At 47.8% G+C, this 23,853-nt stretch overlaps 1 protein-coding gene across 37 annotated transcripts in view; it reads left to right on the top strand.

Moving 5' to 3' along the window:
- Positions 1 to 23,853, top strand: part of BMAL1 (basic helix-loop-helix ARNT like 1) — a 108,328-nt gene that overhangs the window by 36,012 nt on the left and 48,463 nt on the right. For 13 of the 37 annotated variants that reach the window (XM_086339926.1, XM_086339936.1, XM_086339916.1 and 10 more), the window contains one exon: positions 4,600 to 4,743. The exons of 22 other annotated variants lie outside the window; for them this stretch is intronic. The gene's annotated coding sequence lies outside the window, so the exon portion shown is untranslated. The remainder of the gene's footprint in view (positions 1 to 4,599; positions 4,744 to 23,853) is intronic. 2 more of the 37 variants (XM_086339954.1, XM_086339913.1) reach the window with 1 other exon arrangement.

Here is a 23,853-nt window from a genome sequence, read left to right as displayed (position 1 = left end):
GCCTCTGGCGGGGCTGAGCGCGCCCCTCTCGCGCCCCTCCTCTGCTTACTGTCTGCCCTGCCACCCCCCGGTTCTCTGCAGTTCTGTAGACTTGGCCTCCGCAGCCTGCTGTGCCGGTTCTCTTTTTTTCAGTCTTTAGCTTAATAAGGTTTTGCTTGATCCCGTTCGGGTCAGCCCCAGTATTCCTCCCCGCTGAGCTCATCACTGCTCACCTGTATCCTGAAGTTGCCGGAAAAGGCCCAGAGCCTCTCCCAACCACCCTCCGAGCTATCGTCCCGCGGGGACTTCCGGTCAGCCCTCTCCTGGTACCCAGTGCGTCTGTCTTCCTGTGGTGCCTGCCTTGGGTGGAACTTAAACCCCCTCAGGCGTGTCAGCTGCAGGAGTCATCCTTGGCTTTGTCCTTTCCCTCCACTGTCATCGTCCACCCGTTACCTCATCTGGAAAAGCCCATCTGCTCCTTCATCCCTCCGTCCTTCCTTCTCCCTCCCCAGCTCTTCACTTAGGACTCTTCCTTTGGGTTGTTTTAATAGCCTCTTCATTGGCCTTCCTGGGGCCACTTTTGTCTTCCTAATTGCACCCCCATCTCCTCGCAGCATGAAGTTTCTAACTCATTAGAAGTTAGTTTCTAACTCAACTCTTTGTTGAAAGAGTGAGGATAGCAGAGTCTGTTCTATCGAGGCTTTCTTCTGCTGAAAGCTCTCTTTAGGGGCAAGACCTCCCTGGTGTTCCGGTGGTTAAGGCTCCAGGCTTCCAGTGCAAAGGGTTCAAACCCCTGATTAGGGAACTAAGATCCCACATTCCTCACCGCATGGCCAAAAAACCCCCAAACTCTCCAGGGGCTCCTCATTGCTTGTAGAATAGAACCACAGCCCCCTCTGCAGGTCTGCAGTCTTTTCGTAACTGGCCTTCAGCCACCTTCCTCATTTCACTCTTTCCATAGCCCATATTTCTAACCTCAGCCTAGCTTCTCAACGGCCGTCACCCCTTGGTGCCTTGGCCAGAGCTGGGCTCTTTCCCTGGAATGACCCTTCCCCTGCTCCCCATTTCAGTAACTCAGCTCAGGTTTCTGCTCTTCTGGACACCTTCTCCCCACCCTGCACTTCTCTATGCCCTGGACATGACCTTCGTCCTGGCTCCCAGAACACCCTGCATTGCTCTCTCTCCCAAAGCACTTATTGATGTAACTGTTGATTTACTATCTGTTAAGCTCAGAAAACTGAGCTCCTTAAGGGTAGAGACCACACACACACACACACACACATGCACACACACACACACGCACACACCCACAAAATCTCTGGGTTCTTGGTGCCAGCACAGAACACCTGGCTCAGGAAGTCTTTGTTGAAAGAGTGAGGATAGCAGAGTCTGTTTGTGCAGCCAAACAGCACATTTATAACATGATCAAATGTATTTGAAATTGGAGTTCCATTGGTTATTGAGTTGGGTGGGCCCCCCTGCTTCTCAGTTTTGATGGCAGGATAGGTTGGTGTGGGCTGGGGTTTGTGGTTGCCTATTGCATCTCCCCACCTGTGGAGGCTTTGGGAACATAACTTCTCTATATTTTTTGCCCCTGACTTTTGTATTTTTAACTCCTGTTGTTGATGGGCTAGGAAAGCAATTCAAAATGAAAAATAGTCCATCACGGAATGCTGAAGAATGAGGTCCACCCAGCTTTCTGGACAGATCCCAAATTTCCTAAATTAGCCAAAGTAATGACTCTTGCTAACCACTGACAGCTTTTCCCTTGTGCAGTCCAGCGGAGAGTGCTTTTCTGGCTGGGGGATGAGGAAAGCTAGTGGTCCTTTCTAGAGGGGCCCAATGGCATCTTTATCTTCATTTGGAACCTTGTAAAGTCCTCAGTGAATACTGTGTGTGTGCGCACGTGCACACCCAGTCACTTAGCCGTGTCCAGCTCTTTGCAACCCCATGGACTGTAGCCTACCAGGCTCCTCTGTCCATTGGATTTCCCAGGCAAGAACACTGGAGGGGGTTGCCATTTCCTTTTCCAGGGGATCTTGCCAACCCGGGGATTGAACTCGCGGCTCCTGCTGCATCTCCTGCATTGCAGGTGAATTCTTTACCACTGAGCCACCAGGGACCTTTCCCAGTGAATACTGAGGAGTAGCAAAGGAAGCAGCTATGAGCCCAGGGATGCCAGGTCCACGTCTGTGTTCCCCCACCCTGGGAGCTCCTGCAGTACACCTCAGTGCTAGCTGCTACCTTCTCATGTTCTCCTGTGGGGCTTTCAACTTCATGCTCTTGCCTCTCCTTCACTTCTAGTTCTGCCACAGAACCAGGAAATTATGCTGAGAATGCAGTTTCTCTTTGGGAACATAAAGTAATCTGGGAAGGCTTCCTTGAAGAAGCAGTCTTCCTCCACCCAGAGGTGTCCTGCTGACCAGAGTGCTCCAGCAGGCGCTTGGGCTGCTTTCCTCTCCTGGAAACGCTGATGCTGCTGCTGCTTTCCCTTTCAGGGACTTCCCAGAAGCTGTTCCCTCAGCATGGAATGCATTTTCCTTCTGCCTTGCCTGGTTCATGCCCATTTACCCGTCTTATATCAGCTGATTCATTTCTTCTTAGGAAACCTTCCCTGCCATCCTCGATAAGGAACCTGGGTCTTATCATCACCATTACTGTGATCCCTTTATGCTGCTCGTTGATTGCTCACCACAGGGCAGGCACTATCAAAGTGCCAAGAGGGTAACCACTTAATATTAGAGCCTCAGTAGTGTGTGCTGAGGTCAGGGTTAGCATTATTATTGCAGATACCTTTCAGAGGACCAGAGGTCCAGATCAGTTGGAGGCATGAGAGCAGGGTTTGCACCCAGGAGCCTGACTGGGTTTTCGCTCCCGCCCGTTCTTCTCCAAGCGTTCGGCAGCCCATCCTCCTACTCATTCTCAGCCCTCATCCCAGAGACCATTTCACATGTATGTGTTTGGTTATAGATGAATAAAAGCTGTGTTCACTCACTGGGCAGCCTGTTAAGCCCCGACTTCCAGGCAGGAGCTCAGCACAGAGTTGACCAACAGCCTGCCTGCCCAGGTAGCCACTCACCTGCTGGATCTCCTTGCCCCTTGCATCCCAGGAGTCTGGGCTGTGAGCGTGAACTCCCTGGGGTCCTACAGTTTAGCCCACACTGTCCCTCCTGTTTCCATGTCCTAGTCAGTGGTGCTAAGGAGGCATCTGTTCCTGGCAGGGTCTGTCCCTTCATCTTTCTTCCACCTTGTGAACCCACCTTCATCCTTGTATAAGAAAGTGGACCCTCTTCTACCCCTAGAACAGAACCCTCGCCCTTCCTTTGCTCCTCTGGACCTACCTGCGCACACTTGGGATGGCGCTGACCGCCATGGGCCATCCTGACCTGTGCGCCTGCCTCCTCGCCCTTCTGCAGCCACTTGGGACCATCCCTGGTGCGGCCTCTGTGGCAGGTAGCATCTTGTACAGTCAGGACGGAGGGGGCCACAGAGGGGATAAGAGGACAAGAGTTACTGCCCTACAAGCAGCTGCTCCGTGATTCCAAGTGTGTGTGGGTGCCTATGCTGGTGACTATGTGTGTGTGTGTGTGTTTCTTGCTTGATGCTTTTGCTTGTATAATTTATCTTTGTGCACATTAGAGACCATGCCTCACTGTCTCAGGGGTCTGATGTGGGGCTCTGAATAACAGATACAACAGAGCTGTTGGCTAAATAGATTTTCTCCTCCTCCCTCTAGCCAAAGTCACCTTCCCTTTCCCTCATGGGGTTGTTATGACTATCAGGACCCCCTTCCCAGACCCCACTCAGGTGACAGGGATGTGAAAGCCCCACCTAGACCCCAGCAGGCTAGCAAGGCACCAGGCATTGGCTGGCAGCAGGGAAGGCTGGTCTCCCAGGGCACCTCACCAGGCCTCCAGGGCTCTCCAGGAGCAGGCTGGCTGAGCTCCTTGTGTCTCATGCTGGTTTTGAGTGGGAGACATAAAAATTAAAAATGGCTTCTGACCAAGTTGGGAAAGTGGGCATGGGTAGGGTGGGGATGGGGAACAGGAGGACTTGGCTGCGGCTTCCAGATGTACTGGCAACAAACAGAAGTCAGCTCACAGGGAAATGGCCTCTGGGGCACTCAGCATGCTGGTGTGAGGCAGACGTGCCTCACAGTGTTGACTCTGTGCCTGTTAGTGGTGGGGACCCGTGCTCTTTAAACCTCAGTTTTCTCACCTGTAAAATGGGACAATGACCATACTAATCACCTCTGTGAGGTTCTTGTGAGGGTGAGATGAAAACATGCTTAGCATGGTACACGGTATGTAGAAAATGCTGAGTATCTGTTATCATTTTACTGTTGTTTTAAAAAAGTAACTTTGGACAACATACGGAGTCTAAAATGCACCATTAAAGGTTGTGAGGAGTAAATGAAGTGGTAGTGTAGGAAAAGCACTTTGTGAATTGCAAACTGTGTGCAGATATTATTATTAGCATATTATTATTATTACGGATGTTATTATTAACACAAATATCTCTTTTATCGTTTTGACTTTGGAAAAAAATGGCTGAGCACAGTTTTATGATGTTGACTCTAAGTTCTTTGTTGTTTTTGTTTTTTTTTGTTTTGTTTTGGAGGGAGATTTGTCAGACAGGCTTTCACTGGAATCTTGCCCAGAGGCTGTGTGACCTACATTGGTGATGCCAGGTGCCAAATGTCTGAATAGCACCTGGCACAGAGGAGCGATTCTGTGGTTGCTCATCTGATTTTAAATCTTTATGGTAAGCATTTAATATGTAGTGGTACAGTTAAGTTTTTGTAAAATTCATTGACAGTAAATTGTGGGCATTTGCTTAGGACAAATTCCTGAGAAGTTGCTTGAGAAATACGCACTCTTTGAGCTTTGTACCTAATATAGCTGAAGAAATGGAAGCAATTTATTCAGCATTAGGTGTAGAAAGCTACCATTGTTTTCTCAAGTGTGTTAGGAATATTTTCTTAACAGGTTTACCTCTCTGGTGTTTATCTCCATCCCATACCATTTCACTGCCTCCACTCATCCTTCCAAAAATAAAATTGATCAAAAATTAAACATGTAGACAGAGGTTGAAAGTTTTCTACTCACTGGCTGCTTTTGGCCTGCAGATGTATTTTGTTAAGTGCTCACAATGTTTTAAAACCTTTATATTAGTGAGTAACATTTAAAAATTGAGAGGTGTTATCTAGAAATCTGGATTTCTAGATCTTCGTGAAAATCCGAAGATCTAGCAGCACTGGGTCCATCTACCCTCATGGCATTGATGAAGAAGGCCGTCCCTCTTACAAGGACCTGTTTCTCCAGCTGCCCAGCCCCACCCAGCCCCTGCTCCTACACATGGCCTGTAGGTAACTGAATCTGTAGTCTGCGCTAAATGTAACCAACACCTCTTAGACATGGTGCATCAACTGAGAATTATTTTCACCAGCAACTTTGACCATAGAGAGGAAGATTGTTTCACTTGCTAAGCTGTCATTTTTGTGATAAGCCAAGTAGCTTCAGTGTTTTATTTAGACTCTTTTGGGTTTAGTACAGTCACCTCTCTCCTCCTGTGGATTTCCGTCCTTAATAATTTTTAAGAAGTCTTTAGCAAGACTTATAAGTCAATGTAAAATGTTGGCTAAGGCCGGATATAAATTTTGATTGCTTCTATATAAGGGAGGTTGAACACAAGTTACCTGCTTTAATTCAGTAACTTATGATGTTGCAAATTTGAACAATTAAAGATACTTAGTCCTTTTTATTGGTCATCTCATTGTTGTTGTTCATTTGCTCAGTCATATCCAACTCTTTGCAATCCCATGGACGGCAACATGCCAGGTTTCTCTGTCCTTCACCATTTCCTGGAGTTTTCTCAAACTCATGTCCATTGAGTTGGTGATGCCATCCAAATCTCATCCTCTGTCATCCCCTTCTCCTGCCTTCAGTCTTTCCCAGCATCAGGGTCTTTTCCAATGAGTCAGCTCTTTGCCTCAAGTGGCCAAAGTATTGGATCTTCAGCTTCAGCCTTTCCAATGAATATTCAGGGTTGATTTCTCTTAGGATGAACTGATTTGATCTCCTTGCACTTCCAGGGACTCTCAAGAGTCTTCTCCAACACCACAGTTTGAAGGCATCAATTCTTCATCACTCAGCCTTCTTTATGGTCCAATTCTCACATTTGTACACAACTACTGGAAAAACCATAGCTTTAATTATATGGACCTTTGTTGGCAAAGTGATGTCTCTGCTTTTTAATATGTGGCCTAGGTTTATCATAACTTTTCTTCCAAGGAGCAAGCATTTTTTAATTTCATGGCTGCAGTCAATGTCTGCAGTGATTTTGGAGCCCAAGAAAATAAAGTCTGTCACTGTTTCCATCGCTTCCTCATCTATTTGCGATGAAGTGATGGGACCAGATGCCATGGTCTTTGTTTTTTGAATGTTAAGTTCATCTCATTGAAATAGTTATAATTTAGCAGAATCCTTATTGAAAGATGTGAGAAGCTGGAGATTCTTAGTTGTGGAGATCATCCTTATCCGTCAGTTTTTCTCAGGTAGGCCCTCACCCTCTTCCAGCTAGTGAGTGCGCACAGATCTGGGGGCCACATGCAGGAGGGGGGTGCTGGACCCCAGAGTGTTTACTTAATGGGAGTCCTTGCAAGCAATTTTAAAGTTATTATTATTCTATGAGCATCAACATTTTTTGGTTTTTGTTATCATGAGAAAGCATACATTTATAAGAAATTTGGACAACCCTGAAGTGTCCAACATACAGGACATAAGTCATAACATACAGGACATAAGTCTTCCACGACACCTGCCCTCCCCACCTTCCCTCAGGATTGGCACTCTTGAGGCTTTGTTAGATATAGTCCTGGACTTCTTCATTTGCTTGTATCCCCTTAACCCTTTTATATCCCCTTAACCCCTTTGTATCCCCTTGTATTCCCTTTGCCCTCATGCCCAATATACATGTTTTTACTTTCATAGAAATGGACTCTGTCTATGCCTACAGTTTTCCTTTTTTTTTTTTTTTAGCCAACTGTCAGTTATTATGGTTTTCTTTTCAAGTTGACATGTACAGATAAATGTACCTTACTGTGTATAATAGTTGTAATCCATGATATGGGTACCTTTGAAACTTTTTCAATCACCCTTGTATGGGTAGACACTCAGTTTGCTGCTGATTTTTTACCATTACAATCACTGCTGATGTGGAAATTGTTACGCCCACCTATGAACTTCTGCGTGAGATTCTCCTGCACATAGACACCTGAAAGTAGGACATTTGGCTTAAGTAGTTTGCCATTTACAAACTGAATCAGTAGTGTCTAATTGCCCTCCAAAAAAGCTGTACTAAGTCACAGTCCTTTCAAGAGTATCCAATTATGGCTCCAGTAATCCAGTTTTTGCTTCACCATGCCTGAGCAAAGTAAACTTTAAAAACTCACAAATATGCCATCAAAATTACACATTTGTCTTAGAAAAGCATTCAAAATATACATCTATAGATTTTTTTTTTTTTTTTTTTTTTAAATAGCGGCGTGGCTTCCTGACCGACTTGTTCCTCGGCGAGAGCGAACAGCGGTGAGTCAGGAGCAGGAGCGGGCGGCACACAAGTCCGCTGCAGCCGCGACCGCGTCTTCCTCAAAGAGCACATCTATAGATTTAATTAAATGATTTACATACCTTGATTTTGGTCACAGTTATCATCCTACAAGATGACAAAAATGTCCCCCAACTGTTGTTATCAGTTTAATTGTTAAATACTTGCATGAGGATTTTAGTTGTCCCAGGGAGCCTTTGGGAGAAAAGTCGCGGCTTCCTTTTCTGCTGCTCCACTAGGCCTGCCTTGTCTTTTCTATTAGGGTCTGAGCCCTCAGGGCAAAGGTCATGTCAGCATTTAAACAGGAGTGCCAGGCCTTGGCATGGGGAGATGGCAGGTGGTGTCTTGAGGTATCCAAGGTGTTCCAGCCACCCTCTCCTGAAATATAGCGCCATTTCACATGGATAGGTCCTTCCCGCCTGTATTTTCTCATGGTGTCCACATGACCTCCCTGCGAAGCAAACACTCCCCTGACCCCTCATTTACATCTGGAGACACTTAGCCTCAGAGGTTTGACTTAGTGAGTGTCACACAGCCACTGAGGGTCAATACCTTGGACCAGGTCTTCTGACTCCAACTATGGTTGGAGCCTGTGAGGCTGATAGGCAGCTTTTTGCCTGTAGGACACCATGGAAGTTTCCTTTACTGAGCTGGGGGTGGAGACAAGAAAGGGAAGTGACATTCCCCAACTTCCTGTGGTCACTTTTGGGCATGTGAAATTTTAAATTCCATCTTCTCCAGAGGCCTCCTCTCTGCCTGTCTGACCTGTTGTCTGGCTCTTGCTAACAGGTTACCCTGTATTGGCCAAAGTTCCTTAGCCCTAACCTCAGTTGTGAACCTGAAGGTAAATTTGATGAAAGTATTTGATGCAAAGTATTTGATGAAAGTTGCTCAGTCATGTCCAACCCTTTGTGACCCCATGAACTGTAGTGACCCTGTGGACTGTAGCATGCCAGGCTTATCTGTCCATGGAATTCTCCAGGCAAGAATACTGGTGTGGGTTGCCATTTCCTCCTACAGGGTATCTTCCTAACCTAGGGATCAAACCCTCCAGATTCTTTACCATCTGAACCACCAGGGAAGCCCCCACCCTGCATATCCTTCCAGGATGCTGTCAGCCGCATGAAATCCATGCCAGGTCATCTGGTCTAGTGGAAACAGGGATCTGGAGTTGGGTTCAAATCCTGGCCCCATTACGTTTATTACTAGCAGTGAGAACCTTTGACTGCTGATCTTACCTCTCTGAGCCTCAGTATCCTCTTCTACAAGATACGGAAAATGATTCTCATAAGGACATTTTGAGAAATACATGAATTAAGATTTGAAATGTACCTCTAAGATGTTCAACACTTTATAAATGTGAGTCCTCTATCAAATTTTCCTGCTATAGAAAGAAGGTTCTTCTCAGGAGATGCTCCGTACTGGTAGCTGCTAGCTGGGGATCCTTGGGCCAGGACAAGGCCACCACATGAGCCCCAAGATGAATCATGAAGAGTGTATACCCTCAGAAGCTCACTATTTGGTAGGGGAGCCCAGTGAGCAGAGATGGTGTAATTTGTGCAGTGATAAGAATCAATTAACAGAGGAAAGAGTAATTAAACTCCAGGTGGAAGTGGGTAGAAGGGGGTCAAAGAAGTCATCAAGCAACTGGGGTACTGAAGGTTTTATAGGAGTTTGAAAGAACATACAAAATTAATAGGCAGTTTTATTCATTAGTAATAAAGTTGCATTTTTAAATGTATATATGTTAACTTCTTTTGACTCTTACTAATACACTGAAATATTCAAATTCATCCACTCTCTTTTCCATTTCTTTCCTTTCTCCTCCCATTCTGCCTCTTCTTCCTACCATATGTTAAGGTCCTCAGTTCAGTTCAGTCCCTCGGTCGTGTCCGGCTCTTTGTGACCCCATGAATCGCAGCACGCCAGGCCTCCATGTCCATCACCAACTCCCAGAGTTCACTCAAACTCATGTCCATAGAGTCGGTGATGCCATCCAGCCATCTCATCCTCTGTCATCCCCTTCTCCTCCAGCCCCCAATCCCTCCCAGCATCAGAGTCTTTTCCAATGAGTCAACTCTTCTCATGAGGTGGCCAAAGTACTGGAGTTTCAGCTTTAGCATCATTCCTTCCAAAGAACACCCAGGACTGATCTCCTTTAGGATGGATTAGTTGGATCTCCTTGCAGTCCAAGGGACTCTCAAGAGTCTTCTCTAACACCACAGCTCCGGACAATTAAGGCCCTCAGCTGCTAACAATTTCTTAACAAGTTTTTGTATGCTTTAGTAGATCCTCAGAGATGCCATTTAGTAGATGCCATTTCACTCTGCTAAGTTTTTTTTCCCTGTTAAGTTTTTATAAGAGCTTTGGTATAGTTTTTTTTCCATTTTTTCTATACTATAAGCAGATTCTTTTGCTTTCTCAGCAGTGAACAAACTACCAGTTATTCGATATGTTCTGCATCACACCTGTACACAGGGGCTTGTGCCATCCCATCTAGTAGCCAGAACGACGTAGTGGAACAAGGACTGTTGGATCTTTTTCGTAGATGAGGAAGCCGAGGCTTAGAGAGGTTAATATACTGACATCTCGCAAGTATGAAGCCATATTTCTGCTCTGGAGTCTTTCCCATCGTTCTCTGCTGCCTGGCCCAGGGTCTTGCCCTGATTTTGTGCTGCTGGTTTTGTAACCCACTTGGTGTGGTGCCAAGTCTCCTCACACAGCTTCCTACCTACTACCGGGCTCTCAGAATCATGCAACAGCAGTAATTGACGAAAACCACAATTTCCCACTTCTCTTGCTTTTATTTCTGAGCTGCTTATAAGAAGCTAGGTTTGGCTTAAACTTTCTTTCTTGCTCTGTCTCTTCCGCTTAAGGAATGATAACAGGGTGCATGCACAGTGCTCCCAGGGCCCGGCCTGCATGTCTGAGGATGAGGCTCCAGCTTCGTCCTGCTGGGGACTCCCTGGTAACCATGGGTACCCCTCATCCTCTCTCTACAGCTGTATTTCCCCAGCGTGATCCAGGGCTCAGGTGCTCCCCAGCTATCCTGCCCACTGCCATAGGAGCTCCTGTGATGCAGTGGGCCTGTGTAATGTGCCAGAAGGGAGCCAGGTCTCGGTTTCAGGAAGGGAGTGTGAATCTGCCCAGCTGTGTGACCTTAGGCCCACCCACTAACCCCTCTGACTCAGTTGTCTGCATCTGTAAAGGAATGCAAGTAGAACCCACTTCCAGGCTCACTGTCTGGATGATGGGAGTCCATGGGAAAGGGGGCAGTTTCCTTCCCTCTGGCTCCACCTCCCAAGTGCTTTGGGGACTTGGCAGTGTTTCTGCAGCGGAAACCCAAAACACCTTCCCTAGGTGCAGTGCTTATCACACCTCCAGCACCCTGAGATTCTCACCTCCCGGATTTCTTGAAGCTCATTTGTGTGGCTGAGAAACTCCTCAAAGGAAGGGAACAGCCCATTGAGCTCTGCTGCTGTTTCTGTGGCGGCGCCTTCCTTTCTTGCCCGTCTGCCCTGCAGACAGCAGCTGCAGCATGAGTCAGTTGCCTGTATGTATTATCATTTCTTTTGCATCTCTCTGCAGAGAGGAGGATGCCATTCATTTAGCCAGTGTTCGCTGTGCCCAGGCTTCAGGTGAGGGGTGGGACATGGAGAGGGACCGACTCACAGATGCTGCCCTTGAGCTCCCAGGGGAAAGGTGCAGAGAGTATGACACACGAGCTGTGCTGTCACCTAGGCATGTCCTAGGGTGCTGTGGGAGAAGAGGACCCAGTGGCCTCTCCTGGGCACCCAGCAGACAAGAGCAGATCTTTAGAAGTGAGGAGGAGTCCACGCTGCACAAAGTCCAGACAGAGCCCTGGGGGAGGCGACACTGGGTGTCTGTCTGGAGCCAGGGCCAAGGGGTGCAGTACCTGAGTGGCCACGTCCTGCGAGTCATCTGCACGCTGACAACCTTTCGGGACCTTTCCCCCAAGCCCAAAACCCACACACTCACTGCCCACGCAGCATCCACCCTTTGACGTGTGATGGGCACCCCAGAAGCAATAGAACTAAACAGAAGTCTTATGCAGAAACCTAACCCAGCTCCTCCCCAGTCTTCCCCATGTTATGCGGCCCCACACGTGGGTGTCATCTTTGACTCTGCTCCTTCCCTCACCCCTCACTTTGTCTGCAGAATTGCCAGCTGTTCCATCACAGTATATCTTGAAAACTACCACACCTCCCTACCCAAGTCCAGAGGGCTACCATCTCCCAGCTGGTCTCCCAGCTGGTCTCCCAGCTTCTACTCTGTCCCTACTGCCACCAGCCTTCCACACAATCAGGCAGAATGACCTTTTAAAAAGTAAATAATATTGTATCACTTCCTTGCTCAAAACACTCTGTGGCTTCTTAGCATCTTGAAATAGAATCTGAACTCCCTGCCCTGTCCTGCCTGCCTGCCCCTCCTACTTCCCTGGTTTCATCTCTTAGCACTGTCAGCCTTGCTCACTCCATTCCAGCCCCTATCTCCTTTCTGTCATCCTTTCTTGCCTCAAGGCCCTTGCACAGCTCTTCTCTGCCTGGATTACCCCCAGCGTTGCATGGTCTTTCCTCTGTTTAAAAGGCCCTGTCCTGTCCTACCCTTTACACCATCATTTTTTTCCTCTTACTCTGCTTTCTTTTTCTTCAGTAGCACTGGCTTTACATTATATATTTTTCTGTCTTCTTTATCATTTGTCTTATACCTTTGGGCTTCCCAGGTGGCACAGTGGTTAAAAAAAAAAAAAATCCACCTGCCAATGTAGGAGATGCAGGTTCGATCCCTAGGTTGGAAAGATCCCTTGGAGTAGGAAATGGCAACCCACTCCAGTATTCTTGCCTGGAGAATTCCATGGACAGAGGAGCCTGACAGGTTACAGTCCATGGGGTCGCAAAGAGTCGAACCTGACTGAGCATGCGCGCGCGCGCGCACACACACACACACACACACACACACACACACACACACACAGAAATGTACATCCATGAGGATGAGCCCTTGTCTTATTTCTGTCATTCACCACCCTATCTCCAGGCTCTCAAACAGAGCCTGGCACACAGTAGGTGATCATCACACATTAGGTCGGTAATCCAAAAAAATGAATGAATGAACAAATGCAAGTTAAGACTTGGCGTTTATTCCGTGGGCAGTGTGAATCTAGTAGACGTCTTTCAGGAGGTGAGTGACGTGGTCAGCGCTTTTATTTAGAAAGCCAGCTGGTGGCAGTGTGGAGGCTGGACTGGAGGAGGAGGCAGCAGAACTAGTGAGAGGCAGTTAAAATGGTCCAGGAAATTGATGCTGAGGCCTACGGAGCGCTCTGGAGAGGGAAAGAGGGGACCGATGACAGGTGGTGAAGACCTTTGAGTATCTTTGGTTCTTACCAGAATAACTTGGTATAGCAATTCTTTTAAAAGACAAATGGGAGGGCACGAGCTGGCCTGGGCGGGAGGCTGGTGACACTCCATAAAGTTTTCCTCCCTAGGTAGATGTCAGCCCCCGGGTGCATGTCCCCTGCCGTGCAGTTATCTCTCGGAGGAGAGACTCTGCTGCTCCAAACTCCCTGTTGAGTCTTTCACTAAGAAAGTTGTCAGTAAGTCAGTGACGGTGTCAGTAAGTCTAATACTTCTTTCTGCTGATGGGTTGATGTTACACATTACGAGCCACAATAAGTGGTTGATTCTTTCTTGCAATGGGTACATTTCTTTATATTTAACTCCAAAGGAGGCTCATGCTAACAAATTCTCTTTTTCATTAAGAATGCCTAGGCTCTGCTCAAGTTCCAGGTGGGGGTTACTGATAACTTAGGGGCTCAGCATCTCCCTTATGACAAACACGCCCAGGAACTCTTGTCCTCTCTTGGGTGTCCAGGGTATCAGGGAGTCAGATAAACAGTGGACCCACATTCCTAGACCAGGCAGAGCCGTCCTCTCTGGCACTGTCTGTTGAGACTGTCTTCTTAAGCTTGAATTATTTCTTTCTCCCCAAATCCCCAGTCCACCGCAAGTTTCAATGCAAAGCCTTTCATCTCTGAGTGCACAGATCCTTACCCATCTTGCTGAGGTGTCCCCTCTCTGTCCCTAAGGGGGACTAGGTCATCCCAGGCTCTTAAGCTTTGGTCCAGAGTTCCTAATCCTGTGAAGTGAAATGCTGTCCCATCTGTGTGGCCAGATGCCACCTCCCACGTCTTCTCCTCTCTTCCAAAGGTCCGGGAATGACTTTATTAGCTGCACTATAGAGCTTCCTGCATGCCAGGTACTGTGTTAAGCCTTTCACGTGCATTCTGTCTAATCTTTATCCTGCAGTGAAGTGTTAGTTGCTCAGTTGTGTCCAACTCTTTGTGACCCCACGGACTGTAGCCCGCCAGGCTCCTCTGTCCATGGAATTCTCCAGACAAGAATACTGGAGTGGGTAGCCATTCCCTTCTCCAAGGGATCTTCCCAACCCAGGGATCAAACTTGGGTCTCCTGCATTGCAGCAGATTCTTACCTTGCAGGGGTGAGTATTATTGTCCTTTTCACAGATGTGGAAGCTGAGGCTTGGCTGTGCAGTGAAGTTTAGTTGTTAAGAGTCTGGGCTGAGAGTCAAATAGACCCGGGTTTGAATCCCACTTAGCTGTGGACCTTCGGAATGCTACTTAATCTTTTTAACCTTCTTTTTCCCAAATCTAGAAACACATTCTTAGCCATCTTGCTGAGGTGTCCCTACTCTGTCCCTTAAGGGGGAGTAAATCATTCCAGGCTCTTAAGCCTTGGTCCAAAGTTCCTAATCCTGTTTGCTGTCCCTGTGAAGTGAAGGTAATATGGAAATTGTTCACAGTGTTGCTAAGATTACATATATTATTTCAGAAGATATAAGTACTTGCTTACTAAATGCTGGACTTTGTGCTGTCAGTAAATAACAGCTCATTGTAGATACTGCTTTCAGCATCAGTACCATCGTTGCCTTCATCCCCATCCCAAGGCTACAGGACTAGTATGTAGATGGAGCCAGGATTTGAACCTAACCCTGCCTGGCTCTAGAGCCCACGTTCTTCCCCATGTCACACACTCTCAAGTTCATTTTGCCTGAGACTCTCTGGTCTGTAAGTTTGCTCTCTTGGTCTTCTTGATTGTCCCATTTGTTCCCATCTGGACAGTAGGCTCCGGAGAAGGCAATGGCAACCCACTCCAGTACTCTTGCCTGGAAAATCCCATGGACGGAGGAGCCTGGTAGGCTGCAGTCCATGGGGTTGCGAAGAGTCGGACACGACTGAAGCGACTTAGCAGCAGCAGCAGCAGGACAGTAGGCTCAAGCCAGGGCTCAGCAGACCCTCAGTCTCTTCCAGCCAGTGACCTCTTTTCAGTCATTGACTGGGCATCCCCAGTGGCTGCACTGTTCAGCAAAGAGCTTAGATGGTTTTCCTTGACTGTCAGTGTCGTGTTGTCTGCTGTGAAAGCTGGGAAGTTGAGGGGGGTTCTTGTGTGGTTGTTTATATCAGTAGGACTATCCAGAGAAAACAGGTGTGGCAGCAGAAAAGGCTGGTGGGTGTCCTTATCTTTTGGGGTCACCGATTACTTTGTGAATCTGGTGACATTTATGAAGCCTCTCTCCAGAAAAAATGCCATGATAAGGCCAACATTTTCCCCACAGCCCACCCAGGGATCCTGGCTGAGAAATTCAGACTCAGAAGGTTAATGCACATACTCGTAGGCTGTTCTGTGTCTCTAGGCTGTTTGTACTCGAAGGCTGTTGGGCCATCCTGGTAGCACTTGGAAATACCTGTTTTACTGATATGGTTTGCCATTTTCACTTCTTTCCCATATTTGAGAAATGTATCCACGCCTTAGAACTGACCTAGTCATTTTGGTGAGACTGACCTGCTGGTTTGCGCATAAATTCAAGCCATAACCTGCACCTAGCAGACCAACTGGAGAGGTTTTTTTTGGCCCCCAAAATCAGACTAATGGGCTTCCCAGGTGGTGCTAGTGGTAAAGAACCTGCTTGCCAATGCAGGAGACGTGGGTTCAATCCCTGGGTCGGCAAGATTACCTGGAGAAGAGAATGGCAACCCACTCCAGTATTCTTGCCTGAAGAATTCCATGGACAGAGGAGCCTGTGAGCTACAATCGGTGGGGTTGCAGAGTCGGACACAACTGAAGGGACTTAGCACATGCACACATCAGACTAATAGGAATTTAATGGTAATTTTGTTGTTGTTTAGTTGCTAAGTCATGTCCAACTCTTTTGCGACCCCGTGGTCTGTAGCCCACCAGGCTCCTCTGTCCATGGGATTTCCCAGGCAAAAATACTGAAGCGGGTTGCTGTTTCCTTCTCTATTTATCATGATATATAGATGATAATGGTGCATAAGCCTAGCTTCAGTAGGGTTTAGTGGTCTAGATTCAGGTAAATGTAACTCTCTACTTTTAAACTTCGTTTTTAAAATTTCAGTCGTAAAAAGTATGCTTCTTCCCCTTTCTTCATTCCAGTTTTCAAGGTGGGGGTCTGATTTACCTTACCAAGCACCTTAAATCTTCAGTCTTTTGACTTGCTTGTCGGCCTGCCCTTGGAGCCTTTCCAGAGAAGCGTGGAACAGGCCTGCCATTTCTAGCAGTAGCGGAGACTGTAGGTGTGGCTCCTGGTGGCTGCTCCCCTCCCTGATCATTCTTCGGGTCCTCCGGAAAAACAGGAACAAACCTTAATGGAAGCCCCAGAATCTTTCCTCCTGCTCAGGCCACAACGCCAGTGCCCTCTGCAGTTAGAAGTGGGACTTGGATTTCGGGCGCAGGAACTGAATTCATCATATATTAGATCATTTGCCAGAAAGCTTTTTCTGATGCGTAGTTTTTTTCTTTAAAGTATTTCTTCTTTGCTTCTTTTAAATTATAAAAGCAACAGATGCTCACTTCAAAGCCAGGATTAGAACTCTTCACGCCTGGCTTGGAATTCCAGCTCCATCAGCTCATTAGATGCGCAGGCCTGGGAAAATGCACACGCTCTCTGCAGCCTTGGTTTTCTCCTGGTGCCGGAGAAAGAAGAGTTCCACCTCCTAACACTGCAGCAAGAATTCAGGGAGATCGGTCCATAGGATGCTTTGCAGAGGTTTGGCGTGGATTCTTTGACTCAGTGACTGTTTTATTCAGCACCCGCTCCAAACCAGTCAGCATTCTAGTTGCTCTGGAAACACTCAATAACGAGACAGAGGGGGCCTCAGCTCCAGTGAAGCACACATTCTAATCAGAGGCGACACAAAGACTGAAGGCCATTTCAGAAATTAAGAAGCTAGAACCCCCCACCCTGGGTGGTTTGCGAGCCCTAGGAAGGATGCCTGGGGCCATCTCTGGAGGAGAGGCTCAGTGCTTTGACCCACGGGCCCCAAGTTTTCCAGGACACCCGGTGTGAACAGTTCTGCCCTCTACGGGTAGGTCCCGATTTTAAGTTTGGAAGATCTGACCAGTGATCACATGCAGGTTCTCCTTTACCTGGCTCCGCATTTCTGAGCTTGGGGCTCTGTTGCAGGGCCTTTAGAAGGCCTTCTGGCGAGCTTGAGAAGTGCTGCTCTCCGTTCACCCAGCGGAGCTGACGCTGAATGAAGAGCCTCTGCTGTGTCGGGAGGGAGGGTGATCTGTTTCTAGCCAGAGCCCACTTTGCTCCAGTGCTGCTGGTTGCAGATTCTCTCTCTGGGAGGCTCTCATGCTGCAGTCTCCCGATTCTCTGCATGCAGTTTTTAAATGGCTTGTGGAGGCCATATGAAAGCTGGGCCACCCCAACTTGTATGTTGGACCACAGGGCCATCAGCCCAACCTCCTATGCCCACCGCATCGCCCCTCTCACGTGGGCGTGAGATTTTAACTCATTGTTTAACTCAATGTTTAACTCAAAACATTACTGATTTTTAAAAATATTTTTAATTTTTAATTTACTTTTCGGCTTCACTGCATAGTATGTGGAATCTTAGTCCCCTGACCAGGGGCTGAACCCACTCCCGCTGTGGTGGAAGCACAGAGTCCCGGCCTCTGGAGCACCAGGGAAGTGCCATAGTATGCATTTTTAAATGACTGTTCAGCCTCTATCCTGGGCAACAGTGACCCAAACCGACTGGTGAGGGAAGCTGTTGAGCAGAAGGGCAGGCTGCCTCTGACTCACCTGTCACATTCGTTGCTAACCTACTTTTGTTTGACCTTGATTTGCTCAGTACAATTAAAGACACCGTTGTAAACATGATGATTTAAGTCTAACATGTGATAGCCCAGGATCTTAACCACATGCAGGACCCAGGCAGATGGATGGACGGATGGGTAGTTAGTTTTACGCTTACCTCTGAATGGTAATTCGGTCACAAGGAAAAGGTTTAATTTCAAGAACACTGAGCAATTCTTTGCGACCAGATATGATGCCAAAGCAGCAGGCCTTGATGCCTTGCTCCTGGGCAGCTTAATCAGGAAATGGCCTAGATGGCCGCCTTTCAAGTGGGTCCTTGCAGTAGCCTGGCAACTGGCACAGGGTCATAATTGGAAGAATTTGGCTCCGCGTGTCTGTGGGTGTTTACAGTGCACTATAGGGCAGGGCTTCGTTTATTTATAGAGTATTGTGAGCAACAAGCAGCAGACGGCTCAAAAGCCACTAAATCTCAATTTATTTTTAACAAATTCCATTTTTCCCCTCATCCCAGAAGGAGAACTGAGTTATTAAAAAACAGTAAAAAAATACATCATCGCAGAGTATGCCATATCTAATTATGGGGTTGCCAGCGTCGGCCTGCAGCCACGTTTTAAGGGCTTTGTAAATCAACCATCCATTCAATCTGTGAACTTATATGACTCCTATTCTTCATTTAGATGTAGAGGGAAGTTATTGGCAAGTGAGTGCTGATCAGAAGTTCTACGCTGTCTAAATTAGGAGATGGAGGATATAAATATAGGATAGTGTACTTATGTTCTCAAAGGGAAATAAAAATCAGTCCTCATTGTCCATCATACTTAGCCATCCAAGCCTGTACTCCACCGCACTAAATATCCACGGTAGGGCTGTTCACTCATTGTGATGGTGGATCCATGCTTCTCATGGTATCTCACTGAGGCCGACCCTGAGTAATTATTACCCACATATGTCATGAAACGATGTGACTCCAGTGCTTTTTGGCCTCCTGGAGCATCAGAACTGGATGAGACTTCAGAGACCCTCTAGTTCAAGTACATCTTATTGTAGTTGGGGAAGCTGAGGCTCAGACAGCAGTGACTTGGGCCCCATGGCGAGTCGCAGCAGAGCTGCCCTGAGGCCACAGTCTCTACCCTTTTCTCTGACGGTCTCTGCTCTACTGAGCTTGAAGCTAATGAGTTAAACAGATCTGATTTCTGCCCTTCAGGGTTCACAGTCTCAGACAAACAGACAGTTGGTCGAATAATCATCAAATGCGTGAGTGAACCAAGTTATATGTACAATAAACCAGCTAGTGAGTGGAGGAGATGATGGTTAAGAATGGGGTAGTTTTGGAATCTGTGTGTTTGGATACCAAGGCGAAGGTAAAATCAGTTGCTCTCTGACCTACTTGGGCAGAGCTTTATAGATGCTATGAAGTTTCTGATGCAAAAAGGTGCAGCACACTTGCTGTGTGTTGCAGGAGGGGAAGTTTGGTGCATCCGTGGGTGCTAGTGAGGGGATATAAATATTGAAGTTTTGGAGTGCCTGGGAGTGGATCACTGGGGAGATTTCAAGGGAACTCCAAAGAGAATGGTCTGAGTTCTGTGGGATGCTCTGCCCTATCCTGGGACAGTGGAGGGAAGGGGCGTGAGTACTGCTGTTCTCAGCCCTCCAACCTCTAGGTTGAAGGGTGACAGCAGATCATGGTGGTCTTTTTCTCTGACCCTCAGGATCCTTCTTTGTGTAGCCCTCTGGGCGGCCAGTATCTATGGACGAGGGCTGGCATGGGAGCTGGAACATGTGTCTCTTTCTTGCCCTGGACCGATGCCCGGGGCATGCCTGGGCTGAGTGGGCTCTGGGTGTTAGTTCTTTCTGAGGCTGGGAGGGGAAAGAGGAAGGCTTTCTGAGGAAGGAGGGGCTGTGGAAGCTTCTGGGGTAGACTCCTCTTGCAGCGCTGGAGGGCAGTGATTTTCAGTTGAGGTTGTAGCGGGCAGCACAGAGAGGAGTGAGTGGGAGGGAAGAGATCACAGGCCAGAAGAAGCAGTGGGAGTTACTTACAGACAGACAAAAAGCCAAATGGAGAGGGAAGGACAGTGACGTGCTGGGACTGAGGAGTCCATGGTGGGAAGGGAGGAGTTGGGGCCACTGCAGGCCAGGCCCCGAGTTACTCAGGCTGGGCCTTCGGGTTACTGAGCACACTGTTCTCTAAGCAGAGAGTCTGTCTTCCTGCCCAGTGAGTGCCTTGCCACTCTGGACAGTGGTTCTCAAACGTGTTGCCAGGTGTTTCCATGTGGCAAAGAATAAAGTCAGTACATGGAATATCCTCGGTGTCACCTCCATAATTTGTTGGGTTTTTTTGTTATTCTTTTGATACCTACAGCCACTCACCTGCTTTTGAGTTAAGAATGTATAAATTAGCAGTTTCCACTACCTGGAACATAGCTGATAAGCTTTTGTTGTTGTTGTTTAGTTGCTAAGTCATGTCCGACTCTTTGTGACCCCATGGACTGCAGCACGCCACTCTCCCCTGTCCTTCACTACCTCCCTGAGTTTGCCGAAACTCATATCCATTGTCGATGATGCCATCCAACTGTCTCATCCTCTGTCACCCCGTTCTCCTCCAGCCCTCAATCTTTCCCAGTATCAGAGTCTTTTCCAATGAGTCGGTTCTTTGCATCAGGTGGCCAAAGTATTGGAGCTTCAGCTTCAGCGTTAGTCCTTCCAATGGACATTCGGGATTGATTTCCTTTAGGATTGACTGTTTTGATCTCCTTGCTGTCCAAGGAATTCTCAAGAGTCTTCTCCAGCACCACTGTTCGAAAGCATCAATTCTTCAAAACTTAGCCTTCTTTATGGTCCAACTCTCACATCAGTACATGACTGACTACTGGAAAAACCATAGTTTTGATTGTATGGACCTTTGTCGGCAAAGTGATGTCTCTGCTTTTTAATATGCTGTCTAGGTTTTTCTTCCAAGGGGCAAGCATTTTAGTTTGAGAAGTTCATACTTTTTCTCAAATGCGTGTTGTAGTTTTAATGCAACCTAGCAATATTTTGGTTGATAAAATAAAAATTTTCATTTTTATAGTTTATAAAGGTAACACGATTTCAATGTGGTAGATTCCTCCTGTGTGTCCCACCTCTGAACCAATCTTCAAGGAGCAAATTCTCCTCTTTCTGTCTTGCGTCCTGCTCCTGGCATTTAACTGTGTCCCAGCATCTTTCTCTGTGTGCAGCTCACCCCAGGAGACCAAGGAAACCTGGGTCAAGGGCTATGTCAGTTAAAGGTTCCAGGATAAAGAACCCTGAAACCTTCGCCTGAGAAGAGGTTGGGAAGTTGCCTGTGGCCTTCCTGTCCCAGTCCCAGCCCATGGAGTTATTAGCAGGCCTGGTTGCTTCATATTATGTGTCCCTATGTAGCAATGGCATTCATAGTTGATGCCAGCTTTAAATTCTCCAAAGTAAGGCAGTGTTCATGGTTCATGGCCACAGCTCTGTCATTTCACTTTCTCTGAATCACTGTGCCAGCCACCCAGCTGGCATTCAAGAAACACTTTTGGTTCATTGAGCCACTGCTGGTCAGAGCCCCTGCTGCCTCGGCCACCACCACCTGGAGTACTGAGAGCTTCAAGTGAAAGTCCTGAGGGTTGTGAATGTTCAGACCTGTCCAAAGTCCAGCCTCCATCCTTCAGGCTGGATAAGCCACACCCTGGCTATCAGCACATACTTGCTCCTTATCAGAGTGACAGAATGGCCCAGGGGAAGGGCGTCCAGGGGTCACTTCCTGTGGCCACCCTCCTGTGTAGGAAGACCCCATCTGTGCTGATCAGGACAGTCAGGCCCTGGTCCCCTCGGGGGCGCACACGCCCAGCCTCCTGCTCCCCCCGTTATGGGTATATTCCTCTGTTAGGAAATCCTTCTTTATTCTAATCCAGATCTGCCTCTTGGCACTGTTTTCCTCGTTGACCTAGTTCTGCCCTTTGTACCAACACAGAACAAAGGTCCATAGGCGGGCCTTGGTAGAGTTTGGAATTCGTGCTCACAGGCCCCCTTCCTTTCTCCTCCCAGCCTCCCATCTCCCTCCCCAGTGTCTGTGTTCTCCAGCGCCTTCCGCTGCCCTTGTGCAACATGGCAGTCCATATTAATAGTAACAATTGGCAACATTCATTGAGTGCTTTTCACAGGCCAGGGGCTGTCCTAAGCTCCTTACGTGAATTTTCTTACCGTTCACAATCAGCTTGTGAGGTGGGTACTGTCAATAGCTGCATTTTGCCAATGAGGACCTGAGGAGCAGAGGTCAAATGTTGTCCAGAATCACACAAGGAAGTGGTGGGGTGAAGACTGGAGCTGGGTGGTCTGGCTCTAGTGCCCAATGCCCTTAGCTGTGGGCCATACTATCTTACAGCCATAGGGCTGTGCTATCTTATAGCCATAGCACTGGAAGTAAGCCCATGGTGCATTAGATTGGGACTGGCCCCTACTTTGACTGATTTTGCAAGGAATCATTTGGAGGGAGCCTGAGTTGAACCATTTCCTATGAAACATCCTCAGAATTTGTTTTGACAGAACAACTGCAGTCCAGAGGCCTTTGCCTTGTCACCAACAAATGGGTTCATCCAAACTTTGCCAGGCCCTGCAGGGTTCATTGTGCGGTGGATTTTGATCAGGGTGACAAACGTGGGCTCTTAGTATTTTCTTTTCCTGCACATGAAGTCCAGTGCAATAGGTTTCGTGTTCAGAATGCTTCATCATGATTTTGGTGGCCATAAAGCAGAGAGGGAAAAGTGCCTAAGACTTCGAAGACTGGACCATAGCTTCAAGTTCCTAATTCAGTATTCAGTCTCCCAGAACAGCCCCAGCGGTTGTGGAAGGGAGAGATGCAATACCGCCTACCCTCCAAAGCTGGGATGGCAGGTGCCAAATATACATTTTCCTGAAATGAAGGGTTTTGGAAGCACAGGTGAGGGAGATGAGAAAGGGCGTGTCAAGGCCAGTCCAAACTGGACTTGGGTGGCTGTGTCCCCGAGCTGTGCGACTAGGTACAGGTCACTTGTGGTCTCTGTTTCCTCTTCTGTAAGATAGAAGTAACAGTGTCTTTTCCTAAGGATGCTTCTTTTAGGGTTAAATGAGCAAAGGCAAATGTGCATGAAGCTGCAGTGGTTGTTTCAGACCGTTTCCCACACCTGATAGCTCAAGGTTTGGTGACCAAGCTCTCGTTCACTGTGTGCCCTTCCTACTTGGGTAGCATGGGCCCAGCCCTTCAGCTGCCTACTGCCTTGAGGCATGGAGTGGGATTGTGGGGGTGTGGGGTCTTCTGGGGCAGTAGCCATCCCCAAGACCCAGCCTGCAGCCACATCAGTCACCCTGCCCTGACCCCAACGCTCAGGCCAGGTTGCCCCAAGAGTCCAGGAAAAGGTGATTCATTAAGAGTCTGCTTCCTGTGCTTACGCGTCCCTGGGCTTTCCTGCTCCAGGCGGTGGTCACACACGGGCTGAGCCAGAAGTGCTGGGAAACGGGGTTTGAACCATCTTTCTCTTCATCAGTTGTTTTTTTAGATTGCATGCATCCTGGTTACTATGTTTTAGAGGTAAGCAGCCAAGTGAGGGACCTGATTTCTGAGGTCTGGACCCAGAAATCTGGAAGGAGAGCAGCTTGGAGCAATATAAATAGGACTCGATAAAATATGGTTCTGTAATTACCAAAAACGGGGCCCTGACCAGTGGCCTAGCCTCGCTGAAACGTAGTGTCTCTGTCAGAAAACTGGGGGCAATAATAGAACTGACCCCACAGGGTGGGAGGAGGATCAGATGAGATCCTCGATGGCGTAACATTATAACAATCCCCTTTCTTCTCCACCATCTACTCTGCTGTTGATTTCTTATATGGCTTTGAGTAACTATTTTACCCCCCCTCTTTGACCCTTCTCTTTGCAGAAGAGTTGAAACATATTGGTTCTGAATGGGTGCGTAGTGCCCCCTATAGGACATCTTGGGAATGTGTGGGGTGGTTGGGCTGTCACTGTGGGGGTCAGGGCTTTTTCCGGGTGGGGCAGGGCAGCAGAGATTCTGGATTAATACATGGAGAACAAAGAACTGTCCAGCATCTTACCCAGTTTCCTAAAGT

Source organism: Bos grunniens, chromosome 15, assembly GCF_055505025.1.
Source record: "Bos grunniens cultivar Pamir isolate PY7600 chromosome 15, Bosgru_T2T1.0, whole genome shotgun sequence".
Classification (NCBI taxonomy): Eukaryota; Metazoa; Chordata; class Mammalia; order Artiodactyla; family Bovidae; genus Bos; species Bos grunniens.
Note: the sequence above shows the minus strand (reverse complement) of the source record. Positions and strands in the feature narration are given on the sequence as shown.